A 27,317-nucleotide genomic window follows, 5' to 3' on the forward strand; every position below is an offset into this window, starting at 1 on the left:
GTGATCACCGGTGCCGACGGCAAGGTCCGAGCAGCTGAAGTGCTCGTCCAGGGTCGCACTTACACCCGTCCCGTGGCAAGGCTCATAGAACTGCCTCGACTCCCAGACACAATCGATGATGACCATGACCCTACAACCCTATGACTTTGTGAAGTTGACTGACCCCTACGGCAAACCCTTATGTGTAAATAGACAACGCGATTAATCTGTCTCCGTTTAACTGATTAGGTCTGGGACCTATTCAGGGGGTGGCTGTTGTGAAGGGCCAGATTAAACCGAATATATATATTTATTTATATATATATATTTAATTGTATTTGTATATTCTCTAATATTCCCTGATATCCCTTGTATATTCCTTGTACAATATGCATTGAATATCCATTCTAGCCTACTGAACATCCCATAATAGTCTCCATTCTACTATTGGTCGAGACCTTGGTGCCAGGCTGCCATACCCCTCAGACCCAGTTCAAACGTACCGCTCGACATGTACGAACAAGTCCTAGTTCCGCGTAGGAATTTGGCTACCGCACCACTAATGGGACTATTTGTTCATAGTGCGTATATATACTGCGCTACTAAAGTAGGACTTTCTTTTCAGTCCAGTTTCTTACCCTCCAATAGAGTCACAGACGTAAAGCCTCCCCGCGATGCCACGTGTGGGAGTAAGGCCAAGTTCGGCCTACCATCGGTATTGAGACATCGTGTATATTAATATTTGAATAGTCATATTTGGCACTATATCGTCGAGTTGGACGTAGTCTATTAAGCTAATAATAGTCTGTTAATATATAGTGCTTCGTGCGGTGAGAATACTACCGTAGTCAGTACCCCATCGTTTCGGGCAGAGAACTGGCTGCTTACCCAGGGTGGTTGACCCTATGTGAAGCTGCACCCGAGGAGCCCCAGAGCCGACGAGCGAGTGGACCTGTATACCGGATTATTCTACCGACGACAGCCCGCCTTCCCAGGCACGGATTATGCTTTGGATACTTTGATTATTCTATGGATAAAGACCCCCGACACTACCGTGTGTTGGAACCCCCCCCCCTGGAGAGGACGCAAGGTGAGGAGACGCTCTGCAAGACGAGGTCTCTCCACATCTCTCCCCCGTGGACCGGAGAGAGCCGGCCCACAAAGAGTCCACCTGCTTTCATCTGTGGTCCAAGGATCGCCGGCGCATTGAACGGCACTACAGTGGGTTCACCTGGGATACCCTTGGCCGGACGAGGCAGCTGAATTCTACCCCCCCCCCCCCTCCTACTCCTGTCGGCTTACAAGCGACCGGATTAACCCCCTCTAGTGTATCCAGCCTATAATCATTAAAGTATCATTGCTGTTATTCCTTAACTATTCCAGGTCGTATATTTACCACCTGCGCCTTCAGAGATTGGACATTATCTATTGATATACCGACGAATACTCCTTGCCATAAAAGTGCATACTATTTCAATTCATAAATGTAATTAAGTGATTAAGTGCTTATTCTACACACCATCGCTGTGTAGGAAATAAAGACCTGCTTCTAATTCGTACATTTGTGTTGGATCCGTTTCATCTACGTGAGAGTGTTCATGATAATATATTTATGCCGTGTACTGGGTGGCCGAATATTAAGTACAAAGGTAGTGGTAGTAAGTATCATATCTAGTAATACAGTCAGGGAATTGTACCCCTCAGTTACAACGAGAGTTGTATATATTTTTTTGTTTCCCTTTAAATATAAGTACATTTGTATGGGTAGAACAATTTGTATGGTTTGGGTAGTTTTCTGAGCCCTTACGGCCAGAATACTAGGTGGGAGGTGGAGAATTATCCAGCGCCTTTCCTACAGAAATTATTATACAATTATTCCTACACTTATTATACAAGCATTATTTATCATCTGGTGCCACCTAGTGGGCGTTTACTGCAACTGTAGGACGCCAGGGGACTGAGATATGAACAGGTGAGACTGAATCAGCGTCTGTGTGACGCACTATTTAAGAGACACTCTTGACCATAGGCTGTAAGGTGAAAAGCCCTGTGGGCGAACTCAGACTGGCCAACGGTACGTTGCATTGTATGCGCCGTTAATATCCGCATTTATCCTTTGATTCATATATCTAGTTACTAATTGATGCCGTTTATTTCCTTTCCTTTGTATAGGTAAATAATCTGACTACTGACCGATGCTAAATGCTACTGACTGTATCGACTCTGCTGGCTAAGTGCTACTACTACTGGCTAAGTGCTACTACTACTGGCTAAGTGCTACTACTACTGGCTAAATGCTACTACTGCTGGCTAACTGCTAAACAAGTACTACTATCTACAGTTATCTACGTTATTTTCATTTTTACGTTACTATTATTATTATTATTTTATTTTTTAAACATTGATCTTAACTGATCACTGTGACTTTATTGCTTTTATCGTTATATATGCCTATAATTGTGTACAGCACTTTGGGCTACATGACATGTATGAAAGGTGCTTTATAAATACTTACTTACTTACAGACTTAAGCTGCTACCAGCTACCAGCTAACCGCTTGCTTGATTGACCACCTGGTGATGATGGCATGACAGTTATCCAAATAACGGAATGTTTGGACATGGAGTCCCAATAAATGAACATTCTTGCAAAGTCCGAATTGTTTCTTTTGGTTCAATTTTTCAAGTCGTTCGCCTACACCCTTCCAATGGGGACATTTAGTTGACTCATTGACTGAGACCGCTAGATAATTGGACAGTAATCATTATAAAGATTTGCCTCAGGGTCAATGTCATTGAATATATTATTGTCATCATCAGACTCATCCGATTCCATCAATATACAGTATATGGCAATCTTAGACTGGTTCCGGTCCTACCTGAGTAATAGGACCTTCTCTGTCCAACTCGGTGATCTCACTTCCTCTGTGGCCCCCCTCACCTGCGGGGTGCCCCAAGGCTCGATATTGCGTCCCACTCTCTTCCTCCTATACATACTCCCCCTAGGCCAGATCTTGGCAAAACACAAGATCTCATTCCACTGCTTCGCCGATGACGTGCAGGTTTACCTCCCCTTAAAGCCCACCCAAGGGAAGACATCAATAGAACCACTGCTTGACTGCCTGGCAGAAATCAAGTGCTGGATGTCCGAAAACTCCCTGACATTGAATGAAGGGAAAACCGAGGTCATTGTTTTTAATAGTGCCCCCCCGCCCTCCGTCATTGACGCACTTGGTCCCCTGGGCCCAAACCTCTCCACCTCTGTCAGGAACCTCGGGGTCATCTTCGACAGTAATTTTAAATTCGATAGACAGGTCAGCGCCGTAGTGAAAAATAGCTTTTATCACCTTAGACTCCTGGCGAAGACAAAGGCATACCTCTCCCAAAGTAACCTAGAGACGGTGATACATGCCTTTGTCACCACCCGCCTCGACTACTGCAATGCTCTGTACACTGGCATTGACAAGTCCCTCCTCCGCCGCCTACAACTGGTGCAGAACGCAGCCGCGCGACTCCTCACCAAAACAAGAAAATACGAACACATCAGCCCAGTTTTGGCCTCGCTCCACTGGCTGCCTATTAGCTTCAGGATCGATTTTAAATTAGCACTAAATGTTTTTAAATCATTAAATGGCACGGCTCCCTCCTATCTGTCCGAGCTCCTGCACCGCCACACCCCCCACCGATCCCTCAGATCAGCTGACCAGATGCTATTGGTGGTACCCAGAACCAGGCTCAAAACTAGGGGAGACAGAGCTTTCTCCACCGCAGCGCCTAGACTGTGGAACAGCCTCCCCCTCAGCGTACGGACTGCCCAGACCGTACAGGCTTTTAAATCACTCTTGAAAACCTACCTGTTCTCCTTGGCCTTCCCCCCTACTTAACTACCACTAGACCCCTGACCCTTCTATCCTCTTTGTTTTACTGTGTCCTACCAGTTTTTATTACTTTCATTGCTTTATTATGTTTTTAATCTTATATCTTGCACCATATTGTTTGTTTTGTTGCTTTCATTGCTTTGCCATGTTTTCTTATTTCTTTCTTTTAATCTTATACCTTGCCTCACACTAATTTGTTTTTATCAACCTGCTTGTGAAGCACTTTGGTGTCAGCTACCGCTGCCTGGAAATGTGCTATACAAATAAAACTGACTTGACTTGACTTGACTATACGCATAGGTTACATCATTATGATACCCATAGTATGCTAAGATTAGGTGGATGTTGATCATAGGAAATAATAATAATAATGTTTGTGATATACATAATAGCAATACCAACAATGCTAATAATAACAACAGTAATGATAATACTAATGATAAACAATACATAGGTATATATAATAGGTGATAGATATTTGTCATGAGTTCATGATATAATGACTCATGCAGCATATGGCATAACAACCAATTATATATATCAATGGCACTGTAGAGTATATGGGATAATAGAGTTTTGTGATTCCTCATGATGAGATAGAGTGATACCTTGTTTGTTGTTTTGTCGTTATATTGTCCTGTATTTGTCCTCATTGGTACTGGTCCATCTCAGAGAGGTCTCTGATGAGCAATATCTTTGCCTCCTCCGGGGAATCTCCATTGAGCTTGATGTACACCTTGCAGTTTGCCGTCCAGGTAGACTTTATCTTCTCTTGCTTTCTCAGTATTCTTGCTTGTCTGGCAATGTCTGCATTTCTTTTCATCAGGTGCTCGTTCATGTAAACATTTGTATACTTCAGTTTACGTCCTTGTTTCAGCGTTGCAATCTTGTGTTTCCTGTTGACAAAGCGTAGTATTATGTCTGGGCGATCTTTTTTATTTCTTCGTGGTAGAGGGTGGCATGCCTCTATATCTCCACTGTTGATCTGTATTCCTTTACCAGCCATGAAGGTGATCACTTGTTGCTCAATCGTTTCAATATCTTGATCCGTGGGTTCACCATCAACCCCTGCCACAGCTCTGGCATAGGTCCTTGGCATAGTCACCAGACCGTTTATGATGATGTTGTTTAATCTGGAATATTGCTCCAATTCATCCACCTTGGTTTCCAGCGTTTCTATCTTTTGTTCCTTCTACAGATTAAGCTTTTTTAGCTCCTTTATCTCTCAGCTCCAGCATGGTTTCTTGTTTTTTGGAGAAGTTTGCCATTTGTTCTGTAATATAATCAAGTGACTTCTTTATGTCCTCTATCTCAGCCTTTTGTGCCTTTGCCATGCTCCCAGGTGATCTGCTCTCCCACACCCAGCTCAAATGTTTGGGGTTCTCTGTGGAGTTTACCTGGTGCAGGTTTGAGGCCTACCAGGCTGGAAAGGTTTTAACCTCAGGTTAGAGGATTTTAGTCAGGTTTAGTTTGATAATCCTCCTCCTTAATTCTAATGTATCAAAGTAAGAGCTCAAACCATCTCAATTTAGCTAAACAATTGGGATTGCTTAGATATTAAGAAGATAGAGTCTCATGCAATTTCAACAGCACTCTCAGTAGCAGAGAGTAGCTCAAGTTGTTGTTAGCTTTATAACGACACTAGCAGATAGCATTGTACCCAGGAAAAAGGTTTGGGTCTTCCCGAGCCAGAAACCGTGGGTTAACAATACTATCCGAGTGGCTCTGAACGCTTGCACCACTGCTTATAACCTGGGCAGAGCGTCAGGAAATATGGAAGAGTATAAGGCTACAGTCTATACTCTACGCAAGGCTGTAAAGCTTGCTAAGAGGACATACGCTGGCAAGATAGAGGCACAAATGGTCCCGAACGACACAAGAGGTTTATGGCGAGGACTACGGACGATAACTGACTACAAAGTCAGCGCCCCCTCAATGGGGAGTGCCAACGCCTCTCTCGCGGACAAACTCAACTCCTTTTACGCACGGTTCGGTGCAAACAGTGGCGACGCTATCTCACTAGATAACAACGTCGCTGACGCACCGGTCGTCATGGAGGGGGGGGGGGGGGGGGGGGGGGCATCCGCGGGGGGGGGGGGGGGGCACTCTCTCAGTGACGGAACACAGTGTGAGAAGAGCATTTATGCGGGTGAACACCAGGAAAGCAGCTGGCCCAGATGGGATAACAGGACGGATACTCAAGTCCTGTGCTAACCAGCTAGCCCCAGTGTTCACCACCATATTTAATCTATCCCTGGCTGAGTCAGTGGTCCCTGCCTGCTTCAAGGTGTCCACTATAATACCGGTACCAAAGAAATCCTCCCCAACAGGTCTAAATGACTACAGACCGGTGGCACTCACCTCTGTGGTCATGAAATGTTTTGAGAGGCTGGTTAAGGATTACATTTGTGCCTCCCTACCCAGTGATATGGACCCTTTGCAATTTGCATACAGGCCAAACAGGTCCACTGACGATGCGGTCTCTCAGGTACTACACAGTACCCTCTCTCACCTAGACTGCCAGAAGGGGGGCTATGTGAGACTGTTGTTCATTGACTATAGCTCAGCGTTCAACACCATAGTCCCCACCAGACTGGTGGACAAGCTGATCGAGCTGGGTCTGAGCTCCGCTCTGAGCGCCTGGATACTGGACTTTCTGAGTGAAAGGCCCCAGGCGGTCAGGGTGGGGGGTCAGACCTCCAACACCATCACCCTGAGTATCGGGTCCCCCCAGGGCTGTGTTCTGAGCCCCCTGCTGTATTCACTATACACACATGATTGTGTGGCCAAGTTCAGCTCCAACTCCATAGTGAAGTTTGCGGACGACACGGTGGTGGTGGGGCTGATCTCTGACAAGGATGAGAAGGCCTACCGGGAGGAGGTTGATGGACTGGAACACTGGTGTCAGGACAACAGCCTGCTCCTGAACATTGGTAAAACCAAGGAGCTGATTGTGGATTTTAGGAGAACACAGCAGGGGACACACACACCACTGTGGATAAACGGGGCTACCGTAGACAGGGTGAGCAGCTTCAAGTACCTGGGGGTCCACATCTCAGAAGACCTGACATGGACAACACACATAGACTCAGTCGTAAAGAAGGCAAAGCAGCGCCTTTACCACCTGAGACAGTTAAGGAAGTTCAGAGTATCGGGGAAGATACTCCAGTCCTTCTACTCCTGAGCTGTAGAGAGCATCTTGACTGGAAACATCACTGCCTGGTATGGAAACAGCAAGGCACAGGACAAGAAGGCCCTACAGAGAGCGGTGCGCTCAGCTGAGCGTACTACGGGTATTGCACTACCACCCCTGCAGGTCTTATATAACAAGAGGTGCAAATCCAGAGCCTGCAGAATAATGAAAGAACCTCACCACCCCAACAACAGCCTGTTCAAGCTGCTGCGGTCAGGCAAACGCCTGCGTACACCAGCAACTAGGACAGAGAGACTTCGGCGCAGCTTCTTCCCCCAGGCCATCATAGTCCTGAACACTGAACTCTCCACACACAAGCACACATGAGCACACACACAACACACACACTGTATACAGGGCCGCCTGGGAGAAATGCGAGGCCCTGTGCGGGATTTAAACGCGAGGCCCCCCCCCCTAATTTAATACAGTCAACATATTCTTAAATAATAGCGCTGCCCGAGGCTGGGCATGATACAGTCAACATATAGCAAGAGAGAGAGCGAGAGAGAGCTCCCGTTCTACAGTCAATATACAGTGTTATCGCTGCACAGACCCGGCAATGCCCCTGACCCTCCACCAGAGCAAGGCCAGAGAGAGAGAGATAGAGAGAGAGCATGTCTGTTTCTGTGTGTGTGTTAGAGAGAGAGCATGTATATGTGTGTTAGAAAGAGAGAGAAATATATAGAGAGAGAGCATGTCATTTTGTGTGTTAGAGAGAGATATAGAGCATGTCTGTGTGTTAGAAAGAGAGAGAGAGAGAGAGAGCATGTGTGTTTGTGTGTTAGAGAGAGAGAGCATGTCTGTGTGTGTGTGTGTGTGTTAGAGAGAGAGCATGTATGAGAGAGATAGGCAAAGATGAGCCCCTAAAGGATATTCAACTTTTAATGGAAGAACAAAACAGAAGGAAAAGATAACTTCACAAAGGCAACATGAATATACATAGATCCAAAAGGACAAAGATCAACACTTAAATCCAAAGAGATGTCGAAGATGATGTCGTAGTCAGAGTGCCAGGGCCTGCTATTCTCAATTCTCTAATGTCAATGGTCGTAGCACAAGCTAACAGCTAACTCTAGGCTAACTGATAGCATCAAGCTAACGTTCCCAGCCGAGCGAAAACGAGCAGCTAACGTCGTAGCTAAACAGCTAACTGGCTAACAGTTAGCTCAACTCGGCTATCGCTAACCACTAGCTAACGCAGAAGCAAGCTATGCGGCTACCACTGAAAAACTGTACAACGTGAGAAAAGCAATACAGGCCAACACTTCAGACAGCCGCTGTGTTTTCCTCTTCTCATCCGAAGAGGGAAGGGAAAAAGAAGGCAATACACGTCCCACTACAGAGTGGTGTTTACCATAGTGGTGCCGGCAACAAGTCCCTCGCGGACTATAGCCGACTTGAGCATGGAGATATTCTCATAATGAAACACCAAGCTCACCTCCCTCGCACCAGGTGCTGACACCAGGCCACACACCGTTAGCTACTATAACAGCTAGCCGGCCCGTTTGGCTCCCGAGAGAGAGAGAGATATATCCACGGCGGGAATAGAATAGAGTGCTTTAAAAACTCACCAAACGTCCAAGAGGATGGAGACAACCGCGTGGAGTTGACGAAGTTCATCTGCCGAATGACCGTCCTCTTCATCTTGGCATAACAATGTTGCACGCGCTCTCTCTAGGTTAGCTAACGCTAGTTAGCCTTTAGCTAAGCTAGCTACTAGCCGACATCATCATGGCTATCCCGACTGAACCACACGTTAGCACTCAATATTATAACGTAGCTAAAGCTAACTGCTGTCCCTGCCTTTAGCCGGGATGGCTAGCCTGACTGAACTGTCTAACATGCAACAACTTTCATCTTCAGTCCATCTGCCGAATGACCGTCCTCTTCGTTTTGGCTGGCATAACTAAGCATAACCTCCAAAGCTGCACGCGCGAAATAGTCAAACGCAGCTGACGCACACCAGCGTACACATAATGTAACCCCTCCCTTCTTGAAACCAATAGTATATCTGCTGCAGAGCCCCAGAGCTCCAATAGAGAATAGTGCAGAGCCGCAGAGCCAGGAACATTCTACAAACGTGTCTAATGTGAAATATATAAGCATATAAGCAAAACCAGATTTTAGGTCTGTGATTAAAAAGGGCCTCGCGGGAAGGGGGGCATTGCAAAAAAAAATTTACAAATAAAAAAAACAACAAAAAAAATTATAAATAAAACATATTTTCTTTTTATTTTTTTTTATTTTTTTTGTGCGAGGCCCTGTGCGACCGCACTGCTCGCACACCCCCTGAGGCGGCCCTGACTGTATACACTCACACACTAACAGTCACTTTAGCATGAATACACACACACACACAATACATGCTGCACACGCTCACACTCAACGGTCACTTTACACAATGAAAAGGTAAAAAAAATAAAAATAAAAAAATTGAGTGGTTCTTGTATAGTAAATAGATGGATATAGCAAGTTAGCATAAGGACACATAGTATAACTGTAGATTGTATAGTATAGCATTGTATAGTAGTGTACATAAGACCCAGTGCCTCATCCGTAGCTAACATTGCATTGCACTATCGCAGGACCTTAGCATGTCTTACCATGCTTTTTGTAAATTGTATGTACATTATACCTGTTATATCTTATTCTTATTACTTGTATTATTGCACAAATGTCTTATTCTCATTCCTATTCTTATTACTTGTATTATTGCACAATCACTGCAGGCATGACCCCCCGCATTTCACTGTATGCTTGTATGCCGTGACAAATAAAACTCTTGACTTGACTTGACTTGATTATCTGAAATGATTTTTTTTTATTAATTAATTAATCAAATAAAAAAAACTCTAACCCTAACTAACCTTACTGTCATGCATTTGTCCTAACATACTAACCTACACTATAGCACTCAACACTTTGCACTGCTGTCTTGTTGTACAAAACTTGTAAGTCGCTTTGGATAAAAGCATCAGCTAAATGACAAAATGTAAATGTAAATAATAATGAACACTTTGGACGCCGCAGCGATATGCATGATGTGTTGTTAAAAGCGCGACGCTCTAAAGTATAGGAATACGTGGTGGTGTTTGCAGGACTATAACTATTTCTATATTATAGCTATGGATACAATACTATGTGTAAGGGTTCATCTGTTCCTGGCCAGGCTTCGCCTGCTGCTCCCTCCTCCCCACCTCTCCATGGACTTCCTCCACACTTGAACTTTGTGAACAGTTATGTCAAGTTCATAGACTATGCTCTACTGCCACCCGGTGGCCTAATTCAGTTGGTGCTGCACTGTGTGCATCTCTATGTTTCTGTATTTTTTCATCTCCTGAATATCATCACTAATCTGCTGTCTGTGTATCTGTTTTCTGTGTTGTAATTATGATCAGTCTAGTGTTGTCTCAGTATTTGTATTTTTGATTCAGTCTGTTGTTCTAGTCTAGTTTATTCCCCAGTGTGTTTCAGCCATTGTGTTAGTTCTGTTTTGCTCCCAGGTGTGTCTTGTTCCCAATTACCCTCTTGTGTCAATCAGTGTGTGTATATCTGCCTCGTTTTCCAGTCTCTCCTTGTCGGTTTATTGTATGCTTGTGTATGGTGTTCTAGTTTGCTGTCTCGTTCTGTCAGTTACTCTGTTCCTGCATTTGCGTGTGTTGTGCAGAGGAGCCTAAAATAATCGTAAATTATTTGCAGAACATTTATGTTATGCAAATTATTTGAAATTGAGGCATGTAAGCCCCACAGCATAGTAAGTGGGCATTTGTGTACATAACATGTTGTTTTCAGCACCGTGTTCTATATGTGTTTCGGGACCTGCCGCGTTGGCCACGTCATCCCCCCGGTCTCATATGCACTTTGCGTTCCGGCACCTTCCGATTTACAAATTAAATTAAATATGTGCCTGGTCGTATGGTAAATGGCTGCTTCTTTATATAGCGCTTTTATCCAAAGCGCTTTACAATTTGTTACTCACATTTTACCCATTCACTCACACTAGGGCTAACCCCTATTAGTGGAATAGTCGACTAATCGATCTAAAGGAGCCGTAGTCGACTACCAACCTCTTAGTCTAATGCAAAAAAAAATTATATATATATATATATATATATATATATATTATTAATTTTATTTATTTATTTAGTATTTATATATTTTTTTATCATTCTTTCCAAAAGAAAAGAGGCCCAGAAGTGTGGCTAACGCTAATGGCATGCATACCAGAGGCTAACTGCCTAAGAAAACAGGCACAGAGGCACTGAAAGAGGATTTCACCCATCTAATGAACACACTACTATAGACAAATATCCAGATGTATCCATCAGTGGACCAGTGCATGCATTTGCAGAGGACAAGAAGCCTTCCGTCGACTCCTTCAGACATTAAGCACCCCCACAGCCCAAATGGAATGATAAAAAAAATTATACTTTTTTTTTTAAATATATATTTTTTTTCATGGTCGACTAATAGTCGACTATCGGCTAATTTCGGCCAATCAAAGTCGACTATCCAAATCCTTAGTCGGGGACAGCCCTAACTCACACATTCACTCACACATTCACACACCGACGGCAGAGGCAACCATGCAAGGTGCCAACCTGCTCATTGGGAGCAATTCGGGGTTAAGTGTCACTATCCTGGCTGGGATAGTGGGAACAATATGGACAGTGGTCTCCTGCTGCCCTCTGGCGGGTACCGTCAGATGGTGCAGTCCATTATATCCTTGTGGTTAAATGTAATTAATATTATGTCATTATTCATGTTATCCTGGGCTCTTCCTTCCCTTGTTTGATTTTGTCCTCCTGTCTGGTTGTTGTATGTGATTATGCCTTTTGTGTCCAAGTTGAGTTTCCTAGTGTGTTCTTAGTTTTGCTTTTCTATATTATTGTCTGGGCTCGCCAGCTGTTTGTAATTTAAGGGTTGTATTTAAGTGTGGTCTGCCCTCACTTCATTGTGGCGTCATTGTCTCCGGTACCCCTGTTTCCTGTCGTGTCACTGTCAACGTCGTCCTTGCCCTGTTGTTGTTTTCAGTCTAAGTAAGTGTTAGTTAGTGTTCCGTTTTGTTGCCCTTTTATTTTCGAGTTCTCAGTTATTTTTCGTTCTTTTGTAACATGCTTTTGTTGGATATCTCGCCCGTCTTTATGTTTGTTTAATTATCAGTTTCTTTACTTTTGTGTTTTGGTCTTATGACCTATTATCGCTCTCGTGGTTCTTATAATAAAAAGAACACAGTGTTTGAGAAGAGCAAACTATCGTCTCCGTTTCCTCCTTCCACTGTCCTGCTTTTGGGTTCTATCACCACCATGCCAATTCGTAACAGTTAAGTGTCTTGCTCAAGGACACATCGACACGATGCCCGGGAGGAGCGGGAATCGCACCGGGAACCTCTGGATTGCCAGACGACTGCTCTACCTCCCGAGCCACTGTCGCCCCACATGAAGGTATGAAATGTATTCACCTTGTAGACACGCCGTTTACAAGAGAACTTGGATATCGTTACTCCATTTTGTGAGTGTGATATATATGCTCCATGTATTTCTCTATGAAAAATACTGCAGCCCCCCCCCCCCCACACTCCCCCTTCACACCTTGAGAACAATAACATGCTCCCAGCTTGGTGCATACAGGTATCAAAAATGTATGCATCCAGGGATATCAGAAGCAGAACATTGCAGAAGATTGTATTTACCATCACTCTCCCACAATAACTGATAATCCTTGCTCCCTCTATTCGACTGCAGCTGTTCGTAAATTGAGAGGAGGGGAATAGTTACAGTAAATGTAAATGGTTTACAACATGAATGATAATCATGTTGCCGTTGGTTGCCTGGTTACAGCCATTTGAAATCAGTGGCTGTTGAGAAAAAGGATTTTCTGATTCCCTTGGGGGACTACTACGGTGCACTTCAATAACAACCACATTTCAAGTAGGAATTGTGTCAAAATGATTTAGACGGGGAACAACATTTAATAAATAATACCTGCCAGTGTGGGGCATACTATTATTGTACAGACATCTTTTCACTTGTATTCTCTCTCAAAATGGCCCCTTTGTAAGCTTGGAATGATAATGTTCCTGTTCAAAGGAACTCACATCAATGATGCGTTCCTTGGAACAAGAACAAATACACAGAACGAGACGTTGGTTCTGTTTTAACAGCCCAAGGCTTGCTTTTAACGACCCGTATTGTGTAATGACACCTTACATGCGACATCATTTGCATTCCTCAACTTTCACTGAGCCAGTACAGATCTAGCCTTGCACGCCAGAACACTTTTTATTATTTAAGATGCTAGACTAGTAGCTAGTACAGATCATCAATTGCCTAAAACAACGATTCAAAGACGCTCTTGGCGTGCTCTGGGTTCTAGGATCAGGTTATTCCAAAACCCAGAGCTGCATGGAGAGACATTCAGTCGGCTTTAATATACCTCTGTTCAGTATGTTCCCGTGAATATACTGAACACCATGAACTCAAATGAGGTTTATATTCTATTGCATTGCTAGAAGGTCTGGTCCTGAATTAAAACCTCATTTGAGTGTAAGAGCTTAGACATAAAACATTTTATGGCCTCCATCTATAACTTTAGGAGCGAGTGGTGTGTTGTTAACAAATACTGACTGAACTGTCCTGTCTGTACAGTGAGGCGTGGGGTTGTACTATGGGCAGTTTGGACAATAAAGCAAGTAAAAGCAGAAGGTATTACGTAATAAGATAGGCATGCAACAAAGACGAGGATGACGGCAGACTTTAGAAATAATGTGCAGCTAAGGAAATCGACCTAGGTTCTTAGATTCCCACACAGTAATACAGTATATCAAAAAGCAGGGTAGCCGGACCAGCACTCACAGGTTCAATGTTTTTTAATGGCAGCTAGCCATATCACTGAAGAAGGACATTGTCCGAAACATGTCTGCTTTTTATTCAGGCTGCCAAAAAAACATTGAACCTGTGAGTGCTGCTCCGATTGATATACTGAACTTTATGGGATTACAGCACCCAGTGTGAGAACTTGTGAGCACGGTCTAACTTGACTATACACACAGTAATACAGCACATGAAGGTGTAAAAGAGGTAAATGTTTATTTGGAAATTTTACTTTAATACAGACAGAAAGGTGGTAGGAAATCTCCTAATAGACAATCTGCTTACTGACGGCCAATTGTCAGTGCAGATAAGGCATCTGGACACCTCACGTAGCCTAACCACAGCATCAGAGAGTTGGGGGGGGGGGGGGGGGGGGGGGTGGGTACCTTCATCTACCAGCACTGAGTGAGAGGGGGGAATGGGAACACCAAAATGGCGGCACATACACAATTACCAATGCCACAATGGCGGAACATTACCCAGTTTCCAAATGTCAAATACACAAACACGGGTGGTAAATGGTAAATGGTGCATTTATATAGCGCTTTTATCCAAATCGCTTTACAATTTGTTCCTCACATTCACCCATTCACTCACACATTCACACACCGATGGCAGAGGCAACCGTGCAAGGTGCCAACCTGCTCATCAGGATTAATTGGGGGTTAAGTGTCTTGCTCAAGGAGAAGTGTCTACACTTCCGGGAGGGGCAGGAATCGAACTGGGAACCTCCGGATTACCAGACGACTGCTCTACCTCCTGAGCCACTGTCGCTCCGGGTGCAAAGCACCATCCACAAGGGTGGATTCTACGTCTACTGATATACTTACTTACTGCTTGTCTACTCTCTCTGATTACAGGCGCAGAGTCAGGTGTGTGAGAGCCCAGGGAGCAGCTGATTGACATCTGTGTGCTGATTGCTTCACCTACATAGACCTGGCTCAGATGTCATCATGCTGCCAGATCGTAGCTTAGTATTCTCCAGTCAGTTGTAGACTAGTCTTTAGCGCTTCACAGTTATTTAGTATTCCGTACCCGTGTCTCGGGTCTAACCCTGTCTGTCTTTCCCTCAGTCCTCCATCTGGCTCCAGCTCCTGTTCTCTACTCCTGGATCCTGTGTATGACCTCCGCCTGCCTGACCATTCTCCTTGCCCACTCCCCGTACCGTCTGAGTATCTGATCCCGTGTTTTATGACCCCACGCCTGTCTTACTACCCCGCTCCACATATGCCCCCTGGACTATACGAATACCTCCTGTTTATGACCTACCTCTGCCTGGACTGCTCCACCCTTGCTATAATAAAATACCCGTCTTTTGGGTTATACCACAACCTGTCTGCCTTGTCTCTGTGTCTGCATAGTGGGTTCAATACCCTCAGCCTTGACAACTTTTACTCTCGAATGTAAAGCTACATAGTTCCTGCTTGGTTCTGTATGAGCCCCTGAGAGTGTGCTTGATACAGTACAAAAAGTAAGAAAAAAAGAGGAATATACATATATACAATACAGTACAATCTAAAGTAGTAAACAATTGTAAAAAGTGAGGTACAATGCAGAAAATGAGGTACAAAACTTTGAGGTAAGGTGCAATTGCAAATGAGGTATGAATGTAGTGCAAATCTCTATAATAGATAATTATAATGTAGTGTTAAAGTGTCTAAAGTGAGTGTTAATAACACTTTGACTGCCGGGAAACGCTTTACAGCGTCATTCCCGGCCATGCTCAAGTTGCCGGAGGACTCTGTACAGCGTCCTTATATCAATATTTCAAAAATCTGCGATCGGATTCATATTTCCCCTCCGCTGGCCTGAGATCCACCAGGAGGACCCACTGAGCTCTCTGGCGGTTCAGGAGCGCCATCTGGTGGCCGATCGGCGCAATCGCCAAACAGGAAGTGCTATGGAGGTTGTGCTGGTCGGCCATATTACTTCCGGGCACTCTGTTTGGCTCCCGGGACTCGATCTCGACACAATACATAGCGATCGATTGCCAATGACTCGATAAACAACATGATTTGGACATATATACTATTATACAAGCTGGAAATGGACCCGATATTTCTACATACCATAATAGGTAAATGACTGTTCCACGCTCATCGCCCAACGGCGCGAGGAGGATACGGTAAGATTCAGCGTTATTTTTGATCGTATTCCATATAAACTGTTATGATGAACATATCACCCACACTAGATGAATGATATAACGCTGCCCACGGAATTATAAACGATCCCCCGCCCATCCGGTCATCATCAGATCATACGTAGATCATTCTAGAAGTACGTCCAATTGAAATTTTTTATATCGCCCCGATTGCCATCAAACTGTATTTCATCATCAATATAATGCATTTGGGGCTATAGATCACGTTCTGGAGAAAGCTGCAGAAAGAGATGAAAACATACTTATACATTAGACCATACTTTACTATGAATATGTGAATGAAAAAGTTTAACGTTGCTACACAATGAACAATACATATAGGACTTTGAATGGGCCCTAATAATGGCAATGTAGCAATAGAATTTAAAAAGTTATAGCCATGCAAAGAAGGGGTACTTATCCATAGACAAATAGAGCTGGCAACCCATGGTATATCATGCATTTAACCTCCGGCACTCATAGTGTTTTAAGGTGAGTGTTTGTTTTAAAAGTGAGTGTGTGCATGTGGATGTGTGTGCAATGAGTGTAGATGATGGGTTGTTACATGGAGTCATTGAGCGTCCTGATGGCCTGGGGATAGAAGCTCGTTCTGAGTCTCTCTGTACTAGCCCTGAGACTCCGGTAGGGCTTGCCTGACCGCAACAGTTCAAAGAGGCATTTGTTTGGGTGACTAGACTCTTTGGTTATTCTCTTAGCCTTGGCCCTGCAACGATTGTTGTAAATGTCCTGGAGAGTGGGACGCCCACCTCCAATTGTGCGTTCGGCTGAGTGTCTTGCTCAAGGACACTTCGACACGCTGCCAGGTGGAGCAGAATTTAATTGGGAACCTTCCGATTACCAGACAACGGCTCTACCTTCTGAGCCACTGTTGCCCCACAAATGTAATGAAATTCCACAACTAATAATAATCCTTAGCAAATGATCTCAATACCTTCTATGCGAGGTTTGAGGCTGGTAATAACAACACCAGCCTACAAGCCACAGCAATGGGGGGGGGGGGTCTGCTGATGGAGACTCAGTGTTCAGGGTAACAGAACATGAGGTGAGGCGGACCTTTAAAAAAGTGAATATCAGGAAGGCAGCAGGACCGGACGGCATCCCCGGCTGCGTCCTAAAAGTCTGTGCCGACCAACTGGCCCCGGTATTCACTGACATATTTAACCTGTCCTTAGAACAGGCTGTCATCCCCACCTGCCTGAAGAAGTCCACTATCATCCTTGTACCTAAAAAAATCCAAGCTTGCTTGCCTCAACGACTACCGCCCTGTAGCTCTCACCTCCATAGCCATGAAGTGCTTTGAGAAGCTAGTAAAGGGCTATGTCTGCTCCTCCCTCCCCATCAACCTGGACCCCCTGCAATTTGCATACCGCCCCAACAGGTCCACGGAGGACGCCATAGCCCATGTGCTGCACACAGCAGCATCACACCTGGACAAGAGGAAGGGGAACTACAGCTCGGCATTCAATACCATAGTCCCCTCCAAACTCATAGCCAAGCTCATGGACCTGGGCAGGGTGCGATCCACGGGGGAGCTGGGGCAGCCATGGCTCCCTTAGATCAGACATCAGCTCCCCTGAAAACATGATTTGTGAATCTTTGGGGGGTCTCTAAATTACTGAAAATAAATGCTACTTTTGCCATGCATTTCTAATTTTTCTGTAATTTTCTGTATCATCATCGTGTATAATAATAAACTTATGCTATTTTGGATGTATGATTAATGATTTGCGCACTAATTCACACACGTAATATGGCAACATGCATGCTAATCTTGCAATTACCATTCGGAGCGCGGCGGCGCTGCAGCCTGCACGCACGGCACAAATCAAACTTGACCCACGTTGTAACCTGTGACTTGTTGACAGTGATAGTTTTGACAGGTAAATAAGGTCACTCAGGAATGGATAATGTCTAAACGAAAAATGCAACAAGTAAGCCTAACCAATTTTGGTTTCACGTGAAGCAGTCAATGGACTTGACAGAGCAGCAGGAGGCGGGATCATCTACAGGCGACGGCGTTGTCGGTTACACCTGCTGCTGGTGCTGCTCCGGTGGTGGGGACTATTATATCTCTGACAACGCCCGGTGGAGTTAGTAAGTCAGGAGTCTGAGAGATAATCACGAGATACTGTAGACAGTGTTGGATGATGATCTATCATCTATCTAACTAAATGGATACTTTTTTTTATCATGGAATGTGCTGTGGAAGCCCAGACCGTCCAAACATCAACAAGTGAGTTGTCTATTATGTGTTCTGTAGTTACTGAAACTGATTGAATATATGACAGGATTCAAGAGGTTTATTTGTCACATACATACATACACAAGGCCCACCCAAAGACCATGCTATGGTTCGCACACTGGACCTGGGCTTGAACTATGACCTCTGCCAGTGGGTCTTGGACTTCCTGACGGGCAGACCCCAGGTGGTGAGAGCAGGCAACTGCACCTCCTCATCCATCACCCTCAACATAGGGTCCCCCCAGGGCTGTGTTCTGAGTCCCCTCCTCTACTCCCTGTACACACAAGACTGTGTGGCTCAGCGGAGTAACAACACAATCATCAAATTTGCTGACGACACAGTAGTGGTGGGCCTGATCTCTGCAAACGACGAGAGGGCCTACCTGGAAGAGGTCAAGGTCCTGGCGGGATGGTGCCAGGAGAACAGCCTCTCCCTGAACGTCAGCAAAACAAAGGAGATGATTGTGGACTTTAGGAGGTCGGGGGTCAAGGACTACAGCCCCCTCAGCATCCACGGGGCACCGGTTGAGAGAGTGAACAGTTTTAAGTACCTCGGAGCCCACATATCCGGGGACTTGACATGGACCACACACATTGACAGTGTTGTGAAGAAGGCACGACAACGCCTCTACTTCCTCAGGCGCCTAAGGAAGTTCCAAGTCAGTCAGAAGATCCTTAAGAACTTCTACTCATGTACAATAGAGAGCATCCTGACTGGCAACATCACCTCCTGGTTTGGGAATAGCACTGCACAAGACCGAAGCAGACTACAAAGAGTGTCACGTTCAGCCGAACGCACAATTGGAGGGGGGCTCCCCACCCTCCAGAACATTTACAACAAGCGGTGCAGGGGTAAGGCTAAGAGAATCATCAAGGACTCCAGCCACCCGAACAACTGCCTCTTTGAACTGCTGCGGTCAGGCAAGCGATACCAGAGTCTCAAGGCGAGCACAGAAAGACTCAGAAGAAGCTTCTATCCCCAGGCCATCAGGCTGCTCAACGAACAATAAACACTATACAACAACCATCAAATGCACACAGCACACACATCCACACGCACACAATCACTTTAAACAAACAACACACTGCAGCACCCACTCTCCACACTTTAGATCACCTAAACACACTTTATATTTATTGATAAAGGATTTGCACTACAACTTGTACACCTTACTGTAAATTGTACCTAAATTGTACCTCATCCCATTTCTGCTTTGCACTATATAGTATTGTATATTAGTACACTGCATAGTATATTGTATATTATATGGTAACTCAGTTACTTCTATTCTGCATCGAACATTGTACATATGTCTATACTGAACACTGTGACCTCTATTTTTACTTCTAATTTACATGCTATACTATTTTATTTCATACTTATCTTGTCTAGCACAGTCTCTGGAGTGTAACAGTAAGAAGCATTTTGTATAAAAATATTCTGTACTTCTGTATGACAACTATTAAAGAAACTTGAAACTTGAAACTAATAATAACTGACTTGGGGAATGAAGAGGAAAAAAAATCTTAGAAATGTGGGGCCATTGGGCTGTGGGAACATAGGGCTGACCCCAGTTGACACGCTGAATGCGTACTTCATTCCCCAAGTCAATGCAGCATTTTCCCGTTAGATGTTTTGACAAACAAGTTGTGTCAGAAACAAGGTGAGACCGCGCAACAATTTTCTACACGTCTTAGACAGACAGCGAGATACTGTGATTCCCGAGCAGTTACTGTAGATAATCAGATTATTGTAATTCTGCCTAGAACAGAAAATTCTGTCTAGCACAGAAAATTACTGGAGGAAGGGCATGGACTAATGCTTGCACCACGTGTTGGAATTAGCCTCACAGTGTGAAATAATTGAGGAACAGGTGGCACTATGTCTCTGAATGGAGAAATGAGGGAGACAGAAACTGACAGAAAGAGGAACTGTTCTAAATTGTCTGGAAAGTTATTTGTAAGATAGGAAACAATTTGTACAAATTGACAAACATAGGTCAACACTGATGAACATCGTCTGCGGAGTACCGCAAGGGTACATTTTGGGTCCGATACTGTTTTTATTATACATTAATGACATATGTAGAGTATCATCAATCATGAAATTCATTCTTTTTGCAGATGACACTAATATCATTTGTTCAGGGCAACATTTGCAGGATCTTTTGCAGGTGATCACACAGGAGTTGATCAAGTTAAAAAAATGGTTTGATGAGAATAAATTGTCATTGAATTTGAGTAAAACTAAATGAATGTTATTTGGAAAGCGCAATAGTGACATAACAGTGAACGTTATGATAGACAATGTATGTATATGAAAGAGTAAATCAAACCACATTCCTGGGTGTGATCATAGACGACAGGATAAGCTGGAAACCACACATCAGTCAAGTAAAATCCAAGATGGCCAAAAGTGTGGGGATTATGTATCGATCCAAGAATTTTGTCAACCAAAGGTCACTTCTCATCCTCTACCATGCACTTGTAGTCCCATATTTAAATTATTGTCTGGAAGTATGGGGTAATTAATACTTATCGTTCCAATACATCACCTCTTTATATTCTGCAAAAAAAGGCCATTAGGATTGTGTACAATGCTAAGTACAACCAACACTATACCCCATTGTTTTTACAAGCATCAGCTTTTAAATTATGGGACTTGATCAAACTTAGAACTGCCTAAATTATGTTCAAAGCTTCACATAACTCTCTTCCAACCCCCATCCAATATCGGTTCACTGAGAGGGCAGGAACCAGGAATTATAATCTTAGAGGGAAACAGAAACTGCAGCAACCGGGTGTAAGAACCACTCTAAAATCTATGTGCATATCTGTTTGCGGAGTAAGATTATGGAATGGATTGGACGAGGAGGTTAAATTGAGTAAAAAGTAAAAACATATACCAGTTTAAAAGAAAGTAAAAAAAAAAAAGGAATATTGGAAATGTATAAGGAGGAGGGTGAACATGATGTTTGGCATTAAAAGGAGTATGTTATATAAAATTATGTATTGACTGGTCAGACTCATGTGTGTCTTGTTGAGATGTCGGGGGAATGTGGGAAGCGGAGCTGTGTTGCATGTTGTGTGTGTAGCGGTTGAAGGTTGGGGTGTGGGGAATGGAAGTTCAGAGGCTTGGCTTCTTCCATCCCACTTTTTGGACCATGGGTGGTGTCTGTTGTTGCTGTTGTCTATTGTTTTGTGGTGGTTGTTGTGCTGTTTTGTGGTTGTCTTATATTGTATAGGTTGTATGGTTTGAAATGAACAAATGAAACTGAAACTGATACTTGTTTAGTTTAAAAATAGGGGGCAAGAATGTTCAAGAATAAGATTTATTCTTCTTCCTGCTCCTTTTACCCATGGTAAAACTGTATTTATGATTTTGTATGAAAACTGTATGATTGTATTGCTTCCATGTGGCAAATAAAAACTCTGAATCTGAATCTGAAAGAGGACATATCATGGATAAAGAAGTGGGAAAAGCTGAGGGAAAATGTTACAGATGTGGTTACACTGATCATTATGGCAAAGGGTAAGATATTCCTTTATTGATACCCTTGGGGAAATGCAGGCATCATAGCAGCACAGGGGAGGGGGAGGGGAGGTATGCAACTTATCTTTGAATGTCCTGTAGTCTACTCTTGTTCATATACTTGCATTTTCATAGTTCCTTTTTGATATTTTAGCTTTCCACTGACCCTGATGAGTGCACACAGCACATAAGATAAGATAAGATATTCCTTTATTGATCCCCTTGGGGAAATTCAGACATCATAGCAGCATGGGGGAGGGGGGAGGGGAGGTACAGGTAGTAGAAGGATCCCAGATGCCCAGCACTGGACAGACATGTCACAAGTGTAATGGAAAAGACCACGTCGCACAAAATGATCAAAAAAACTAAATGTGAACATTGCTGAGGTCAAACAAAAATAGTTACATTTATTGTAAAAGAGAATGAAATGCTAGAAAGACGTTTCATATCCCTCATCTTCAGCCAGACAGACAAACTGGCCAGCATATCATCTTGACTTGATATTTAAAAAATCTCTCATTTCAAAGCTATTTAACAAATTATGACCACTTAATAATCGTTTCAAGTTGGTGCGATCTTCTCTACGTCATTAATTTTGAGCTCCGAGCCTTGACATTTAGCCTTTTTCTTATTTTCATACCAGCGCTCGTTTGCCTATGCTTTTTCTTTTGATGTTGTGGTTCTTAGCTCTATTTTATTTAAAATGTTCAAACATTTTCTTATATACCTTAGTTGCTATTGCATGTACATATTATGTGTGTATTACATATGTGTACATACCAACTATTTGCCTGTTTTATTCTCCACCCATCTATCTATTATGCTATTATATGGCAACCCCAAGCCACCACTGGGCTTGGTGATTGAAGGGCACTACGTAACGGCCCATGGCTAGGCGCTGCCCATATTTTGGCGTCCGCTTCCAGGCGCACCTGCGCTAGAAGGCCATCTAGACCAACTAGCGAATCACAACGCGATGCATGTGTTGAGGAGAGTGAGCAAATAGGGCCCAAGGACACACGCTCACTCTCTCATATGAGGGGCGAGGAGACAGACCGGTAAGCGGAAAAGCCGCCCAGCAGACAGTCTACGTTTTTTTTATATTTTATTTTTTTATTATTTTTTAAACAAACACATAAACATAAACATAACAACATAAAATTAGATATACAAGCATTAATTAACAGTGCACATCCAATGAAATCACCATTTAAATAAATGTATTATACAAGATATACACCTAATACTTGCTATCTAATACCCTACACACATATGCTCTCGCTCGCTCCCCCTTGGCCCCCCCTTGGATAATCCATCCATTATCATTCGCTCCTAACCAGGCACTACAATTATATGCTAGCTTTTATTCTCTCCACCACTTCTAACCACATTGTAATTTTGGATTCACTGAGACCCAAAATTCTTGCTGTAGATATTTCTAGATAAATCACATCGAGATATGTAAGAATCCAGACCTTCCGGCAAAATTTTTCCGGTTGAAACCATCGTGATGCTATCAGCTTTTTAGCCGCTGTGATACTAGATAAAACCAATCTCTTTAGCTGTATAGGTACTGCACACTCAAAAACATCATTCAACAGTAATACAGAGGGGTGTACAGCAGGGGCGTTTTTAGGGTTAGAAAACATTGGGGGCTTCAGCCCGGGGGGTGGAGGGGGGGCTACCCCCCCCCCCTTTTTTTTTCTTCTTTTTTTAAACACAGAAATACGCAATTTTAGAGTAATTAGAGATGCATACTGAATAACTAGAATCATTAGAGGTTCTCAAAGTGAGGTCCAGGTCCATGAGAGGGATCTGGGCAGTCCCCATAGAAAATTCAAAGTTAACAGGACCAAATCATCAGTTTCTTATTTATTTATTTAACCTTTATTTAGTCAGATAAAACATTGATCTGGTCCAAGAAGCCCCAACAGGAGTACAAATATACATATATACACATATATATATATATATATAATATATATACATATATAACAAAATAAAAACACAGTTAAGAATCATACACATAAGCAAATAAACAAACAAACAAACATATGCACAGCCTATGTACAAAAGAAATAAACAGTTCATCTCTAGTCTTTACAGTTTTCTTCAATTGCATAAACACTCAAATCAAAAGTATTACACAATTATCAAAACCTTACACTCAAGGAGAAAAATATAGGCCCAGATTTGCACCCCTACAATGTCAGCCTCACACTTTTTGCAAAACAATACACACAGTGATTTGCAAAACACTAAACACACTTGCATTACATTAGACACAGAATGTCAAATTACCACACATATGAGCCAATTGGTTAAACACAGCAATCAGATGCACAAACACACCATTGCTTAATTGTAGATACACCAATCAGGTTTAAGCACTATAAAAATGCAGCAGGTGAGTTCACCTGTCTTCAACCAAAATGGAAGGAGAGTGAAGTACTGTACACAGAGAACGTGAAAATATACAATACATTCACCAAACACAACACAAGACAACCAATGATGCAGACTGATGAAAATATAAATTTTCTCCCATTTTCCCAAATCAGTCATCATGGAGAATCACAACAAAAAATTATCTTGCCAGATCCAGCTAGGCAAAGAGATAATGTCTAGTATTTTCTGTTTAAATGTTTTCAATATTTTTTTGTTTTACTGTAATTTTAACCTGTACTGGATACAGTATTTTATGTTTGTCTGATATTTGCTGAGCTTACAGTGTTATGCACATAGTAGCATGAAAACGGGGACATGTATTGTTGTGATTCTCCATGTTGAAATGTTGACTGATTTGGTTATATGGAGAGAAAATTTATATTTTCATCAGTCTGCATCATTGATTTGGGTATATGGAGAGAAAATGTAATTTTTTTCATCAGTCTGCATCATTGATTTGGTTATATGTAGATAAATAAATTATATTTTCATCAGTCTACAGCATTGGTCTTGTGTAGTGTTTGGTGAATTTATTGTATATTTGCACATTCTCTGCGTACTTCACTTACAGTACTCTAATCACTGAGAAGTAGAATTGCTAAATGTGTTTTAGGTTAAGCACAGCAGTGTGTGTAACTGGTTCAAACAGAATTCATTCATATGAAACGTGTGTTTCATATGGTAACAAAATGTAGTTTTTATAAATTAGTGTATGGTTTTGACAAGTGTTTAATTTAGCAAAGGATCTGAGGTGTTCTGATAATTGTGTGTGTGGTTGTGCTAATTGTGTGTTTTGAAACACCGGGCCCCGTTTTCAAAATCATGCTTAGGCAATCGAAAAAAAAACTGTATTGTGTGTTTCATTATATACATATGTTTCAGTCTTCTCATAAAAAAATTATTAGATTTTTGGGTCTTTTCCTGCCTTTGGTCCACTTTGCATTCACATCTCAAATGAACCGCAGCAGGGTTCACTTGCAAGAGTGAATGAGCTGTCACACCACCCCAAACCAACCGGACTATCTGAGGAAATGAACCAGGGTTCGATTAAAGCTTATTATAGGACACTGGACATGGGTATGGATGGCTCCAGGTGTTGCTGCGTTAAAGTGCACATCTTCAATATCTGTACTATTTAAAAGCACAGTGCAGGACACACTCAAAGGTTATCGCACCTCAGAGATGGCAGTGGACATGTATGACAGGACAAAGGCCATATGTAATGGCCTTTGGATTGAGGAACATACTACCAGCCAAAGGAGGAAGCAGAAAAGGATGGACGAGTGTGTAGTTGAGTCATCTTGTGGCACAAGCTCAGACCTCAGCTCAGGAGATCAGCTGAGACAGAGACTGTTCTATCCAGTCGTCGACAGAATGCTGCAAGAACTTGAGAGCAGGTTCTCATGAGTTTGATAACAACTTATGAGAGGCATACAGGCATGTTATCCAGCCTCAAACCAGTTTCTCTCAGTGGAATTGCTGCAACCCCTCGCCACACATTACAATATCCAACTATTGCCAGAGGAGATCACAGTTGCAAAGTGTTTCCTGGTCAGGACAGGCAGAGATGCAGTCCCTACTATCCAAAGTGTCTTTTCCCTCCTGGATGATAATAATAATAATAATAATAATAATAATAATAATAATAATAATAATAATAATAATAATAATAATAATAATAATAATAATAATAATAATAATAATAATAATAATAATAATAATAATAATAATAATAATAATAATAATAATAATAATAATAATAATAATAATAATAATGCATTTGATTTATGAGGCGCCTTTCAGGACACTAAAAAAAAAGTCCACAAATCGGTGAATAAAAAAATTATAGGATCAAATGAAAACTACTTACTAAAAATGGATGTTTAAAAGTCCTAAAAACCAACAAAAAATACCAAACACTAACAAACATTCAGCACAGACAATGGGGATGCTGACATTAAAACAAAAAAAAAAGTTTAAAAAAAGTTTAAAAAAAAAAATTTAAACAATTAATTTTTTTTTGGTCCGGGGCTAGGAGAAAAACATCCGGGGCTAAAGCCCCGGAAGCCCAGGGCTAACGACGCCACTGGTGTACAGGTATATTCAGAGTTAAGAGATTTGATAATTGCTGGGTCACTTCTTTCCAGAATATCTTAACTGGTGGGCAGTCCCAGTACATGTGCATAAATGTACCCTCATCCCCATTTGTACATAAGGAGCATTTGGAGTCTTGTTTAAGACCCATTCTGTTCAGTCTTATAGGAGTCAAGTATGTCCTATGCATATAGTTAAGATTGATTTGTTGATGGTCCGGGTTCCGTGACCCAAGTCGAACATTTGCGAGGACTATTCAATCATCAGGAGGGATAGGAACCAGTATGGAGGTGGTGTCTGTGTGTATATACACAAAGATACCAAATTCAGCAACCGTACTGACCTTAACCATGACGAGATTGAAACTGTATGGATTGAAATCTTATTTGAAAGGGCAAAATCAGTACTAATAGGCACAATCTATAGACCACCAGAACAGAGTGGCTTTTATGACACACTTGATGGGTGCTTAACTGGGGTGGAGGGCGTAGAAAAAATCCTTATTGGGGACTGGAACACGGATATGCTACGTAAAGCAGCACCCGTCTTCAAGGCCTTCAGTAGATTTTCTGATCTGCACGGTTTCAGCCAGCTAATCACCCAACCCACAAGGGTGTGTGAATCAACCCAGACTACCATTGACCTCATCCTGACCTCCGACAAGTCCATGATCTCCAATAAAGGGGTGATAGCATGCGGGTTAAGTGATCATTATATGATATTCTGTTCCCGCAAAAAGCCAAAGCAAAAGGCTGGCTGTCACAAAATGGTCACATCTAGAGACCTCAAAACGTACTCTAGCGAGGCCTTTAACCTTGAACTGAAGAGCCTGGACTGGTCAGATGAACTCAATGGTACACTGGTTGAAGAAACCTGGCTTGGCTTCAAAACCAAATTCTCAACAATACTAAACAACA

Source organism: Notolepis coatsorum (assembly GCF_963971535.1).
Source record: "Notolepis coatsorum genome assembly, chromosome: 7".
NCBI classification, from domain to species: domain Eukaryota; kingdom Metazoa; phylum Chordata; class Actinopteri; order Aulopiformes; family Paralepididae; genus Notolepis; species Notolepis coatsorum.